Raw genomic sequence first — 16,172 nt, forward strand, 5'->3', positions numbered from 1 at the left:
TGTTGTTGTTGTAGCCCCAGTTCCTAAGAAATGTGAACTCAATGGACTGCAGGCTGAGACTGTCCTCCTAGTACAGTCCACCGTCCTTCTTCTGGGGGATTGGGAGGGAATTGAGGGAAGTTTGCATAACCGGGTAGTGGAGTCACCCAGTTATACTGATGCCACTACATGAAGGCATCCCACTCCAGCACCAAGCTATATTAATGCTAGAAATATACAATCGTCAGTAGCATGGAGGAGAGTATCAGGGTATAATAAACAGAATAAATCGGTAAGAAAAAGGTGTTATGCAGCCTCCTGTGCCATCCAGAATAGTCCTGGGTGTGGTGAGATAGGATAGTCGGTTTGTTATTACATGAGAAAAATGGGCCATTCTTTCAGCTTGAATAATGTGTCATGTTTGTGAGGAAGTCGGTGAGCTCTTGTGATGAGGTAGGAATGAGTCTCATGGTTACTGTAGTCGGTTTCATGGAGTCTGACGCACTGCTTTTGCCAGCTGAGGACATGTGGAATTGGTAACACTGCGCGATGTTCTCGGGTGGTGATTGGTTAATTCCCGTCGTGTTTGAACGTGCATCAAATTGACTATTCCTACCAACGCCCTCGTGTATTTGTAAGATACCGGATTATACAGATACAAATTAAAGCAGTGATATCTTTAATGATAAATATGTGCCTTTTAAATTATTAGAGACAAACCTGAACGACATTGATAGCAAAACTAAAACTAGACGCATACGGACACCAGTCAGCGGCTGATTTATTTGTTTAAATTCATTTCACTATGTTTGACGTCGTTCATACTGCACGCAGTTTTATTATAGCAGCGCAGTTCAGCTATTATTCTCTCATGGGGTTGGCTTTTATCTTACTTTCCTTTCTTCCACCATTAACAAAAATTCGGTTCATTCTACAGGGATGTAATCCATTACTTTCCCGGCTCCTCTGGGTCGAGGGGACAGAGATACATCATGTTTGAGAAGAGGGTGCATGGTGACCAGGGAAAGGGTGTCCGTCTGTCTGTCTGTATATCTGTCTCTTAAGATACAGTACTTATAAAAATGTTCAGGGAAATCAATCACCAAACTTATTAATGTAAGAAATAATTTTACTGAGTCTGACTATGAATACAAACAAATGCAGATTTTTAAAGCCACTGTTACCTATGATGCCAATGATAATGTGAATGTACAGTAGCTCCCAAAAGTATCTTTAAAAAAAAAGTACTATACATTCTGACACAATGGACGATGTATCTGACACGCTGCATGAAGCGGCAACAAAATTGGTAGACCTGCATGCTGGGGAGTGGTTGCCATACACCTGCATATGCCCTGGGATTGTATATACCGTTTTCTAACTGACGTAATACTAATCACTTGTCATATGTAGATATATTTGATGTTATTATGGTGACAACTAGTTCGTTTTAACATAGGCACGGTTACTCTTTCTGTGGTTCATCTGTAATGCTTTCACGAGTGCCAGCACAAGGTTATCAGCACTCTAGATAAATAGCATCAAGCTTTCCCAGAACTGATATATTTTGAGAAAGTGTTTATATAATATATGTGATTATGACCGGGAGACATATGACACCCAGTGTAATGTGAACGGCAAAAAAATATTATAGAGACAAGTAGAGGTAAACGATATGTAAACACAGTAAATTAACTTATCTGAAACTAATCCCCAGAGCAGCGTATAAACCCACTTGTCACTGATACACCAGCCGTATTGTGAAGGTGACATGCGAAATTCATTCTTATATTGGACATTATATGTAAAATAAATACAAGGTAAGGTTAAACACACTTTGGGGGGCTCCTTTTATTCATTTAATAACCACTGTATCCACCGCCTGCATTCAGACCTCTGTTCAATCGACGCGACACCTACTATGAAACTGTACCATTCACGTAACGAAACACCACACCTCAATACCTTCCGACACCGAGATATTGCCACATTCGTGTAGTATGTATAATAATGATGTGTGGTTAAAATTGTCCGACATGCAGACCCTATAGGCTATAATTAACCTCTGCATTGTTAATCTATTTGTAGTTGTGATAACGAAAGAACTGTGATGGGTATTTTTCTCATGATGTTTAAGAATCTGAGTTTCACTTATATTCAAGGGGGGCTGGGTGACTCAATGGTGGCGTGCATAGCTCAAGACCGTGAGGTAGTGAGTTCGTGCCCCACCCGAGTAGCTACTCAGCTGAAAGTTAGCGCTCTCATCACCCTATCAGGGCTATATGGTCTAATATAGGCCTAGCTCGGAGAATTCATTCCTTCACTTATATTCGAACATGACAACTCAGCCCATCGCAGTCAGTATTCGAACATGGCAACTCTGCCCGTCGCAGTTACTATGTTTCTCAAGATACATTTATCACAATATAATGTGTGTAATGGGTTATATTCTTTAACACAGTGATATAAATATCGCTGAACTGTTACCATTTACAAGTCGATGGATGTTTGCAGTCACACAGTGGCGTTGATGTGTTTATTAGCAGTACCACCCACGATACCTAACCATGCGTACCAACCGCACCGAGACGACAAGTGGCCGGGAATAATGTTTCATTCTGTTCAGTCTGCCATTCTTCGCACCACACTCTAAAGATACTTTTGGGAGCTACTGTACACACTATATATACTGGGAATTGCATGTTTTAGCCCCAGTGAGGCGTGTGTGTGTGTGTGTGTGTGTGTGTGTGTGTGTGTGTGTGTACAAATCGTAATTATTAGAAGCTAAGCTAAGAGTATCTAGGGTAAAGTTGTATATTAGTAGATGAGGTAATGAAGGGCATGGTGTAGATTGTAGACTGTGACACTGTGTAGTAGTGGTGGGAAAATCATTCGAGTCCTCGCAGGATCTCGGAACCACCTTGCTTCGAACATCTGAATTCCCACCAAAGTCCCTAACTGTGTCCGTATGCGTCCAGTTTAGAGTTTACTTAGCTTTATTATGAAAGTCTATCAGGTTTATCTCTAATAATTTAAAAGGCACATATTTATCATTAAAGATATCATTGCTTTAATTTGTAACTGTATAATCCGGTATCTTACAAATAAATGAGGGCGTTGGTAGGAATACAGTCAATTTGGTGCACGTTCAAACACGACGGGAATTGACCAATCACTCCCGAGAGCATCGCGCAGTGTTACCAATTCCACATGTCCTCAGCTGGCAAAATCAGTGCGTCAGACTCCCTGAGACCGACTATAGTGAAATTCATTCTCCAGTCTGACTACACTTGGCCATCATCTGGGCTGAGGGGGGTTACAAATCTTTTTCAGGTGAAAATAACCTGACTAGAGCGAAGTTAGGCTTTGTTCGTTCACTTTAATTTGACCGAGATTTTCGTACTTCTGCAGCTTATGTCCAATAGTTCAGTGGTAGGATGAAACAAGACTAAGGCTCTACATCTTTTACAAAGCAATTATTCGTGATTATCTCGCGTTTGTTTGAACCTTACAGAGATTTCTAACCAGCTCTGTTGTTTGCCCAGTGTTATCAGAATGAAATGTCGATTTGATCGGTAACCAGGGGGACTTATTCCTACCTCATAACTAAAACTCATCGAAATTCATGCAACCACGATTTGGTATTCAAGTTGAGGGAATGCCTCCCAAGCCAACAAAATTTATTATTATTCCGTCATCCTGATTCGAATCCACCTCAAAATATAATCAAATTTTCCTTGACCCACTGCCCACCTGTCCACCAAATTTCATTAAAATCCGTTGTCTAGTACACGGACAGAGAGACAAACATAGAGACATGGGTGAATACATAACCTCCTCTAACTTCGTTGATGTAAGTAATTAACATTACACATCACTGCAGGCATCACAGCATCACACCACAATAACATCACACACACACGCACTGTATTTTGGGATCATTACAGAAACAAGATTTACCGAACAACCAGAAGTCACTTTATTAAGATATTTACAGCCGAAAATTACCTTGTACATGGTCACTCGAAAACCTTACTCGCAGACATTACACATAGAAAGAAAATGAAATACAAACGAAAGAAAGAGTAAGGAAAGAAAGGAAGGAAGAAAAAAGAATAAATGAACTCGGGGTACAATTTTACTCTCTGAACCAAAACATATAGAGGTGGCTGTAGCTGTAACCCTAGGCTCATCGGAACGTGAACCCAGTGGACTGCAGGCCGGAACTACATTCTTCGGCAATCCACCATCCTTCCTTCGGGGAATAGGGAGGGGAGTGAGAGGGTGCTTATCTAACCGGGCAGCACCACCTCTCGTTCATATAGGCGCCACCACGTGAAGGCGTCTCTCTCTCCAATATCGCGAAGGCATAGATAACACTTAAAATGGGATATGTCATTCAGAGCCTTTTTATAAAATCATTCAGGAGAAGGGGGAGGAGGAAGAGAAAAGAAGAAGAAAGAGAAGATGATAATGAGGAGAAGAAGGAGGAGGAGGAGGAGAAAAGAAAAAGAAGAAGAAGAAGAAGATGATGATGATGATGATGATGATTAGAAGAAGAAGGAGAAGAAGAAGAAGAAGAGGAGGAGGAGGAAGAAGAAGGAGAAGAGGAGGAGGAGGAGGAAGAAGAAGAAGAATAGGAGGAGGAGGAGAAGATGATGATGACGATGATGATGATGATGATGATGAGGAGGAGGAGGAGGAGGAGAAGGAGAAAAAGAAAAACAAGATGATGATGATGATGGCGATGACGATGATGAAGAAGACGATGATGATGATGATGGTGAAAAGAAGAAGAAGAAGAAGAAGAAGGAGGAGGAGGAGGAGGAGGAGGGAGAACGAAAAAGAATGAGAAATACAAGAATCTAATATAATGCACATCAACAACACAAAAACCATTAAGACAACCGATATTCATTAAACTACAGTCATCTTTAGAATACAAGCCGTTAATTTTACTTCAAGGTCAGGAATTGGCCACTTGTATGTTTTGGGGTTACAGTGAAGTTGAAAATATCGTCACTGGCAATTTCCTAAGTCATAACATAAATTCTGTTTAAAATGGATAAAATGTCGTGGGAAAATAACTTTACCATTATATCAAGTACTTGCTCAATAACGTTATGGTTTCATTTTGCCGTAAATAAGGAAAGTACAAGACCGCCCGTCTATTTACAGTCTTTGAGAAATTGCTCATCACTTTCCTTATTTACGGCTAAATCGAGGCATAACATTGTTCAGCGAGTACTTAATCGTATGTCAAAGCTATTCCCAGACGATACTTTTCTATTCAAAGATCCATATATGCTGATACTACGAAAATTATTAGCGTCGATATTGTCAACTACCTTGTAGCCTAAAACTCGCAGGTGGCCAATTGTACTGCTGGGTGAGCAGGGACAATGGAGAATATGACAAACTTTGTCCTAGAGTCTGACCTGCACAAAACCAAGGAGAGATCAATCATTTTTCTACATATATTTTAGAATTACTGTAGGTATATTGATCGTAGGAAAAGCAAATCAAGAAATATTTGAAAACACTCGTAACACTTCCAGAAACTAACCACCCATCATCCAGTCTTTTTTTTTCTTTTCTTTTCTTTTCTTTTCTTTACCCATCAGAAGTGTAGTGGCCAGGGGGTTGGCCACCCATTCCTGACATTTAAAGCAAGGGCGACCAACCCCACTCGTCCATGAGTGGCAGTATGTGAACTATAAATCCCAACCACCCCTCGGATGTAAATCTTTACGGGCCCCATACAGTAAATGCACCTTAGCCCATTAGACCACCAGGCGTCATTCGGTTATATCGTTATCATCCAACACTGTAACTGGTTTTCTGGATTACAAGAAACCATTTGGCCTGTCACTCAATTTAGAATCACCTTTATAGTTGCACCACATCGAATGAGTATATGGTGAGTGTCCCCACCTACCACGAGAACTCTAGCTATCAGTGTCTCCTCTCTTCTTCATGCTTTCAATTGCCTTCTCTATCCACTCGGCATCTAGGTTCTCCATACGTCTCGCCATTTCAGCTTCTCTCTCATCATAAATTTGCACTTGTCTCTCCATTTTCTGTAAATCCGTGTGCCTCCTCAGCTCCATCAGCATCTGATCCAGGAAATCATAGTAAAGTCCATGGGGCCATTGCTTTAGACGCATATCTTGAAGGATGGTGTATGGGGTTGGTTGATTCATGTTGTAGTTCAGTTCGCTCATCAGCGCTAGATGTTTTCTCAGTTTGGTGAAATGTTTTCCAAGGTGTTTTGCGTAATCATCAGTTGTTTTGGAGATGCCATCCATATCTGAGACCAATTCATTTTCCCGTTTCTTCTGCCTTTTAAAAGTGGCTGTGGTGTCTTCGTCCAGCTCGTACATTTTCTGTGGGTCATGATCTGACATCAAGTGTCCACAGTCAGAGTGCTTACAGAACTTTTGCTTCATTGCAGGACAATTTCCATATTTCTTGTATAAAGCAGCAGCAGCAGGAACACAAACTACGGCAGTAGTCACACATGCAACTCCAGCAGTCGCAGCTGCAGCCATAGCTACTTCGGCTGTAGCTAGAGATGCGATTCCAGCTGCAACTCCAGCAGTAATTCCAGCTGCAATTCTAGCTTTAAATCCAGCTTTAGTTCTTTCTTTCTTTCCAGCTGAAGCTCCACCTGCAAATCTGTCATCGTCTCCATCTGCAGCTCCATTTTCATGTCTGTCTTCCTCTCTAGCTGAAGCTCCAGCTGCAAATCTGTCATCCTCTCCATCTGCAGCTTCATTTTCATGTCTGTCTTCCTCTCTAGCTGTAGCCTTAGCTGCGACTTTGTCTTCCTCTCCAGCAGCAGTTCTATCTTCCACTCCGGCTGCATCTCCATCTGCAACTTGATCGTCCACTTGAGCTGCAACTCCAGCTCTTGTTCCGTCTTCCACTTCAGCTGCAGCTGCATCTTCCACTCCGGCTGCGGCTGCATTTTCCACTCCAGCTACGACTCCAGGTGCATCTCCATCTTCCTCTCCAACTGAAGCTCCAGCTGCAGGTTCATTTTCCACTCCAGCTGCGACTCCAGTTGAGGTTCTATTTTCCTCTCTAGCTGTAACCCCAGCTGCAGTTCCAGCTTCCACTCCAGCTGCAGTTCCATCCTCCACTCCAGCTGCAATTCCATCTTCCACTCCAGCTGCAGTTCCATCTTCCACTCCAGCTGCAGTTCCAACTTCCACTCCACCTGCAGTTCCATCTTCCACTCCACCTGCAGTTCCATCTTCCACTCCACCTGCAGTTCCATCTTCCACTCCACCTGCAGTTCCATCTTCCACTCCACCTGCAGTTCCATCCTCCACTCCACCTGCAGTTCCATCTTCCACTCCACCTGCAGTTCCATCTTCCACTCCACCTGCAGTTCCAACTTCCACTCCACCTGCAGTTCCATCTTCCACTCCAGCTGCAGTTCCAACTTCCACTCCACCTGTAGTTCCATCTTCCACTCCACCTGCAGTTCCATCTTCCACTCCACCTGCAGTTCCATCTTCCACTCTAACTGCAACTTCATATCCCGCTGCTGTAACGTCGTCTTCTCTAGTGCTACCAGTTTTATTTTTCTCCTTTTTAAAAAGATGTCTTACATCCACAATATGATACACCAGGTTACTGCCAACTGTATAAAAAGCTTGACCCCAGGTTGTATCATTACAGGGATTACCACAAACTTTGTTACACTTTTTACACCAATGTATATGAACAGCTGACGGCTTTTGCATCATGAGTGTAGCAATGGCGCATGTGGAATCAGTCTTTACTCTCTTTAGATCTTGAGACTTTCTTTCGAAACGAACAAAATATTCCACTATGGCCCCTAACACATCCATTATTTTTAACTTAGTCGCCTCCAAGTGAATAGACTCGGCTGCCAGCTTCCTAGTGATTTCAATGTTCACCCCAGCAGAATCATGTAAGTCATTAAAGAGCCGGGTCAGTTCTGCCGACGTGAAATCCCACCTTGCTTGTAGTCCATTTCCTGTGTTAGATTTATATACTCTGGATGAATTATCTAGCTTATAGATATTCTTGGGATATATGCCATATTCTTCCAAAGTTTCGGAAACCAGAAGATCATCACCCTCTGTAGCAAAAGTTGCCAGTAAGTTGGTAACATCAGCAACGTCTTGCCCCAGGGTGGATGTAATATAATCAAGAACATCCTTGGTGGTTTGCGATATTCTGTTCTGAGTCGCTTTGACGGTAAGTGCAATGCAGTTCAAAACATCAGTTCCGAAACTTTGCATCAGAAACGTTCTAATTCTACGTCTTATATCGTCATCCAGTCCCTTTGTATCATTAAACCCAGGAGTGTCGACCAGCAGGTAGTTACAGTTCCCAGGCATACCAGGCTGGTGGTGAATCACAAACACTGTGATGTACTCGGTCTGGCTGTCTATTGTGGAAGAAGATTCATACACATAGTCTTTCAGTTGGAACCTGAAGCTGTCACTGAAGGAGACACCGAAGAGGTGGTTGACCATGATGTTAATGGCCGAGGCCTTACCAGCGCCCGTCTCGCCTAGCAGCATCACCGACTTGCTGACTCTTGCACGCTCAATATCTGGATCTTACTGACTGTTCCATTGTCCTCCATGATCTTTTTGACGCCTGTTTCGCGCTGTTGCATCACCGTACTGCTGTTTGTTGAACTGGCCTCCATCATCATGCTGGCGCCCATCTCATACTGCTGTGTCACTATGCTGCTGACTGCTGTACTGTACCCCCCGGGTCCTTTACCCACCACCTGGATCTTATTCTCATCCCTCTTGATAACACTGGTCTTTAGCTGGAACACCTCGACGCTCCCCTGGATTCCAACAGACTCACTCCATTCTCCGCTCTGCATGCGGGTTTTCAGTGTTATAGTTGCCATCACACGGTCCTGACGATGGAGGAAAGCCCTTATAGTCTTAATATAAAATTTCTATTAGAATTTTGAGAATCTTAGAGAGGTCAGATGAACATCATCCTTTCCTTCTTATTTTCGGTACAAAATGCAAAATTTTCTATGGGAGTCAATTATTAAATTCATAAAATATGGGTAACAGCCTGTCCCATGGTACACCATATTTAAACATAGGAGGCTGAGGCTAGACGACGTAATTCCTGAGCACTTAATCACTATAATAAGAAAATTTCACTTAAGAAGGTAGTGTAGAGCAATCCTTATTTTTCATCGGATCTGGCTAAAAATATATAATTATATATATTCGGTAAAGTGCGTGTCATAATATATATTTTTCCAACCTTAGTAGCGATTGAGACCAAACTTTTTTTCGATGAACTTGTTTCTATTTTTATGTAAAAAAATTATATTTCGTCTGCCTCCACTCCTTTATATTTGATCGAATGTCAACTTAATTTTACAAAAAAGTATAATGCATACGGTGTTTATCAAGATTTCTCAGTATGAAAATGTTACTAGTAAGAAAATGTGACTGTATAAGAATATTAAATATATATATATATATATATATATATATATATATATATATATATATATATATATATATATATATATAATATTCTTATACAGTCACATATATACAGTCACACACACACACACACACACACACACACATACACACACACACACACACACACACACACACATACACACACACACACACATATATATATATATATATATATATATATATATATATATATATATATATATATATATATATATATATATATATATGTATATATATATATATATATATATATATATATATATATATATATATATATATATATATATATATATATATATATATATATAGGTATGTATAATCATTATCATCCGGACCTATTTTCCCACTCTAGGACAGGGTGAGGAATAGCAACGTGCAGACAGCATCATAATTTGCCCAATTCAATGGGTCACGCTTCCATTCATTCATCATTCAAGACCTCGAAATCCAGGCTTCATCAGACAGGCCAAAAAAATTTCACCACGTTCTGTAGCTTCACATGTACCTGTCTGATATAGCCAATCCAAACGCTGTCACGTTAAATAGGGGTGCCAAATCCCTGATCATCCACTTCGCACAAAATTCATGCAGCCATCTCGATCTCTTGTCAGTCACTTAGCCTCACTCACTTTTATACCTCTTTTCCTCACACACTCATCCACCATATCCCTCCACCGTCTACTTGGCCTACCTCGCCTCCTCCCTCCTTCAAATTGGCTCAGATATGCCTTTTTCACCTCTCTATTTTCATTCATTCTCTCCACAAAACCAAACCATCTTAGTACACTCTCTTCGATTCTAGTGTCCACGAACTTCCTAACTCCACATCTTTCACGAATCACATTATTTCGTATCCTATCCACTCTCTGAACTCCACATACATTCCTCAGCAATCCCAGGTCCACTGCTTTTACTCTTGACTTTTCATTTTCATGCCACAATATAATCTCACATCCATATGTTAAAGTTGGCACTAACACTTCTTCATGTAAGCCTCGTGCAGCTGCAAGACTCAAGCCTCTGTTACTTATCAAGGCCTTCATAGCAACAGCTACTTTCCTTCCTTGTGTCACTCTATTTTCTACTTCTTTTACATTTTTCCTTCTTTCTGTCACTGTACCCAGGTACTCTTTGGCTCTCCTCTCCTTTCACTGATCCACCTCGTGAACAAGCCTACATCTTTTTTATCCTTAATGACCTAGAGCAGCTTGTACAGCACCCTACCCGTATCCCTGACCGCCTTGGAGAGAGCTCCAACATACTTGACCTCTTCTTTACAACTAATCCTTCTGCTTACACTGTTAATCTTTTCTCTCTGTTGGGCTCCTCCAATCACAACCTTGTTACCTTAACCTGTCCTATCGCTCCGGTACGGCCTGCTGACCCTCCAAAGAAACGTCGTCCGTGGCACTTTGGAGCTGCGGCTTAGGAGGCCCTCAGGCACTACTTCTTTGATTTTCCCTGGAATGATTATTGCTTCAGTGCCCGGGAGCCATCTGAATGTGCCTTGCGCATTATGGAAGTTATTCTGTCAGGCATGGAAGGATACATTCCTTTCTCATATCCTTTGACAAATGCAAGAAAGCCTTGGTCTAATCACGCTTGTTCTAATGCTGTCTGCAACAAGGAGAGGGTCTATAAAATGTACCGGAGCCAACCCATCCCTGAATCACATCTTTTTTATGTTTCTGCCCGGAATCATGCTAAGTCTGTTCTTCTCTCTGATAAAAATAATTTCATCCGTACTAAATGCTCTCAACTCCCTAACTCGAATTCTTCCCGCACCTTCTGGCACCTTGCCAAAATCCTTTCTAACAACTCTACCTCATCATCCTTCCCTCCTCTTTTCTACTCTGATGGCTCTGTAGCTACTTCTTCTACTGATAAAGCAGATCTCTTCGCTCAGAGACTTTCTCCTCCAATTCCACCTTAGACGATTACGGTGCTGTTCCTCCATCACTTCCCCCCTCAGACTTCCTCATGGCTGACATTAAAATTTCTTCAGCTGATGTATTTTCTGCCATCACTGGCCTCAGTAATAACAAGGCATATGGGCCTGACGGAGTCCCTCCTGTTGTTCTCAAGCACTGTGCTTCTGTGCTTACACGCTGCCTAGGTAAACTCTTTCGCCTTTGTCTTTCAACTTATACCTTTCCTTCTTGCTGGAAGTTTGCACTCATTCAGCCAGTCCCAAAGAAGGGTGACCATTCCCAACTCTCTAACTATCGTCTAATTGCTTTAATATCCTGTGTCTCAAAAGTTTTCGAGTCTATTCTTAACAGAAAAATTTTAAAGCATCGTTCCTAACACAACCTTCTTTATGATCGTCAGTATGGGTTCCGTCATGGACGCTCCACTGGCAATCTTCTCACCTACCTTTCAGACTCCTGGTCATCCTCCTTTCGGGACTTTGGCGAAAGCTTTGCCATTGCACTTGACATCTCAAAGGCTTTCGATGGAGTCTGGCAAAAATCTTTCATTTCCAAACTGCCCTTTTACCGTTTCTATCCTTCTATCTGTGCCTTCATCTATAGCTTCCTTTCTGGTCGTTCTATAGCTGCTGTTGTACACGGCCATCGTTCTTCTCCTAGATCAATCAACAGTTGTGTTCCTCAGGGCTCTGTCCTATCACCAACTCTTCCTTTTTTTCATCAATGATCTTCTTAGCTGTACATCTAATCCTATCCACTCGTTCGCTGATGATTCCACCTTCACCTTTCCATTCGATTTCCGCAACGTCCATCTCAGCAGTTACTTCAACACACAAGGGATGAGGCTATGGCACACCTAATGTCTGACTTGGCTCCTATCTCTGACTGGGGTAAAAATAATCTTGTTGCTTTTAATACTTCAAAGACTCCGTTTTTACTCCTATCAACCCTTCAAAATCTTCCACAGGAGTACCCACTAATGTTTAATAATATCCAGCTCAATCTTTCTTGAACATGCTTGGGGTTTCATTCATACGGGACTTATCTTGGAAAGATCATATTGCAGCTCTTGTAAAATCTGCTTCCAAGAGATTAGGTGTGCTAAGCCGACTCCGTGCCTTCTTTACCCCTGCACAGTTGTTGACTTTATACACGGGTTTTATTCGCCCCTGTTTAGGGTACAACTCTCATGTGTGGGGAGGCTCCCCACATACAGCTCTTCTCAATTGGGTGGAGTCAAAGGCTATTCGTCTCATCAACTCTCCTCCTCTTACTAGTTCCCTTCAACCTCTGTCTCTTCGCAGCACTGTTGCTTCTTTATCTATTTTCTATCATTACTTCAACGGTCACTGCTCCTCTAAACTGTCTGCTTGCATCCCTCCACCTCTAAGACGGGTGCGTAGCACCCGTCAAGCAACAAATTCTCATCCCTTTTCTGTCCAGCTCTCTAATGCAAGAGTTAACCGTTACTCCGAGTCCTTCATTTATGTTACAGGCCAACTCTGGAATTGTCTTCCTCTGTCTTTATTTCCTACTTCCTATGATTTCCAGTCTTTCAAACGCAGTGTGTCCAGGCATCTCGAAATGAATGGATCTTGAATTTGGCTCTCTATTGTAGTATTTGTTTTTGTTTTTTCTTGGAAGGAACGTTCTGCGGGCTCAGCCTTTGGTTCCTTCTTCCTTGCATAAAAAAAAAAATGAACTCTCTCACCAATTCCAGTCTCTCTCCATTCACTGTAACATCGCACTGGGTTTCACCTCTCTCAATAATCATCACTTCACTCCATTCTACATTTTCTCTCAAGGCACGACGCTCACAAGCATCTACAAAACTCTGCACTAAAGCTCTTGTGCGGTATTTGCAAGTAACACTGCATCATCAGCATGCAACAATTTTGAGATATTCCATCCATCACCATTCATTACCAACCCCATCTCATTCTCTGTTACTCGTGTTTTTATTTCTCTCGTTATCCCATCCACATACATACACTGAACAACTATGGGGACATCACACAACCTTGTCGCACACCCACATTGATCGGGAACCATTCACTTAGATGCCCATTTATCCATACACATGCCTCACTGCCATCATAAAAACTCTTAACGGCACCTAGCAGCTTACCATCTACACCATACATGCGCAAAACCTTCCTCAATCCTTCCCTATCTACTTTGTCGGGTGCTTTCTCCAGATCCATAAATGCCATAAACACCATATAATCCTTCTCACACGCCTTCTCTGCCTCACTGCAGTGGCGTACCTGAGGGGGGGCGGGGGGGCTACTTGAAACTGCTCCCCGGACCCCCAGTAAAATCCCGGCTGAGATATTAGATAAGTTTTGAGAATGTGGGGGGCTAGGGTCTTTGCGGGGGCCCCCTCCTTGAGGGGGTCCCCACAAAGAACCTAGCCCCCCGGGCCCCCAAATCTCTAGGTACGCCCCTGCCTCACTGCAAATATTTGATCCACACATCCTCTACCACTCCTAAAGCCACCCTGTTCATCACTCACTAAGACTTCTCATATCTATCTTGCTTTCTCTATAATAATTTTTTCATATACCTTCCCTACAACACTCAGTAGACTTATGCCACAATAATTCTTGCACTCACTTCGCTTTTATTTTTATACAGGGGTACAGTCACTGCCTTTTTCCACTCTACTGGCACAGTTTCATCCGTCCTTGCTTTCTTACATATTTCCAACAAGCACTTCATTCCGCTCTCTTCACAACACTTGATCATCTCTGCATACACCTCATCAACACCAGCTATTTTTCCATTTTTCGGTCGTTTTACAGCGTTTTTCACCTCTCTTACTTATTTATTTTACATATTTATTTTATTTATTTATTATTTTATGCAAATAAGAAGGAACCAAAGGCCAGCAGCGTGCAAGACTGTTCCTTCCAAGAAAAGACAAAAACAAGACAACAGAGAGACAAATTCAAGATTTGTTCATTTCAAGATGCCTGGACACACTGCGTTTGAGAGCCTGGAGGTCATAGGTAGTAGGAAATACAGACAGACAGAGACATTTCCAGAGCTGACCTGTTGCATACATGAAGGACCGGGAGTGAAGGTTAACTCTTGCGATAGAGAGTTGGACAAGAGAGGAATAAGAGTTTGTTGCTATAGTTGGGTGCTATGCGCCCAATGTAGTGGTGGAGGGAAACAAGCAGACGGTTCAGAGGAGCAATGACCACTGCAGTAACAAGAGAAAAGAAGTAAAGATGCATCAATGCAGTGAAGAGACTAGGGTTGAGGGGAGCCCGGTAAGAGGAGGACAGCTAGTGAGACGGAAAGCCTCTGACTCCACCTTGTTGAGAAGAGCCGTATGTGGGATACCTATCCACACATGAGAGTTGTGCTCTACACAGGGGCGAATGAAACCCGTGTATGAAGCCAACATGTGTACAGAGGTCAAGAAGGCTCAGAGTCGGCTTAGCACGCATAATCTCTTGGAAGCAGATTTCACAAGAGAGGTAGTATGATCTTCCCAAGATAAATACAGAGAGAATGAAACCTAAGTATGTCTCAAGATGATACAGAATTGAGTTGGACACTGCTAAACATTAGGGGATACTCCTGCAGAAGATTTTGTCGGGTAGAAAGATGTAAGAACTGAAGCTAGAGATACAGGCACAGATAGAAGGACAGAAACCGTAAAAGGGCAGTTTGGAAATTAAAGATTTATGCCAGACTCCATCGAAAGCCTTTGAGGTATCAGGTGCAAAAATCTTTCTCCAAAGTCCCGAAACAAAGATGACCAGGAGTCTGAAAGGAAGGTGAGAAGATCGCCAGTGGAGCGTCCCTGGCAGAACCCATACTGACGATCAGAGAGAAGGTTGTGATAGGAAAAGTGCCTTATTTTTTTTCTTTTGTCAAGCATAGACTTAAAAACTTTTGAAATACAGGATGTTAAAGCTAAAAGTTACTGGAAACTTATATATATATATATATATATATATATATATATATATATATATATATATATATATATATATATATATATATATATATATATATATATATATATATATATCGTATATATCATATATTTTCTTTCCCGCACAAAAGGGGATGGTAGATTTTCTCCAAGCTGCAGCTCTCCGGTTAAGTTCTGTAAGAATGGAATAATTTTATTTATTTATGTTTTATTTCCAAAGAAAAGTCCAAATTCTCTGGGAGAAAAATCTGCTTAAATATGATGTGAAAAATAATAAAACATTATTCAAAGAATTGGCATCTTTGCTAGGCTCACCATCCATTCACTCAATGTAGTGCTGCTTTGGGTGTCCGCCTTTTCCTCTCATCCTTCCTTCCTCTTCTGTCTTTCTTTCCTTCATTCTTTCCTCTTCCCTCTGCCTATGGGTTACTCTTCACTGAGTAACAAGCCAAATGGTTTCCTGTACACCAGGAAACCATTTACTGTGCAGGGTGGTAACCATGTAACCGAATTATGGTGCCTGGTGGTTTAGTGGGTAATTAAGGCGCTCAAATCAGATTGAGCCTGTGTAGTTTTATATCCAAGGGATCGTTGGGGTTCATTGCTCACGCAATGCCACTCAGGGATGAGTGCTGGTCACTCTCATCTTAAATGCCAGGATCAACTTGCCTAGCCCTGGGCTCCTATGCTTCTCATGGGGCAACATAGGACTGGATGATGGATGAATGAAAATAGCTATTGGGCGATAGTTGGAGAGCTGGGAATGATAACCCATCTTTGAGACAGGCTGAATGAGAG

General features: G+C 41.9%; 1 protein-coding gene across 1 annotated transcript in view; it reads left to right on the forward strand.

The window, feature by feature from the left end:
• Positions 1 to 16,172, forward strand: part of LOC145409073 (uncharacterized) — an 85,681-nt gene that overhangs the window by 33,492 nt on the left and 36,017 nt on the right. The window lies entirely within an intron of this gene.

Source organism: Coenobita brevimanus, chromosome 79, assembly GCF_032717465.1.
Source record: "Coenobita brevimanus isolate Jiangsu-jjx chromosome 79, ASM3271746v2, whole genome shotgun sequence".
NCBI lineage: Eukaryota > Metazoa > Arthropoda > Malacostraca > Decapoda > Coenobitidae > Coenobita > Coenobita brevimanus.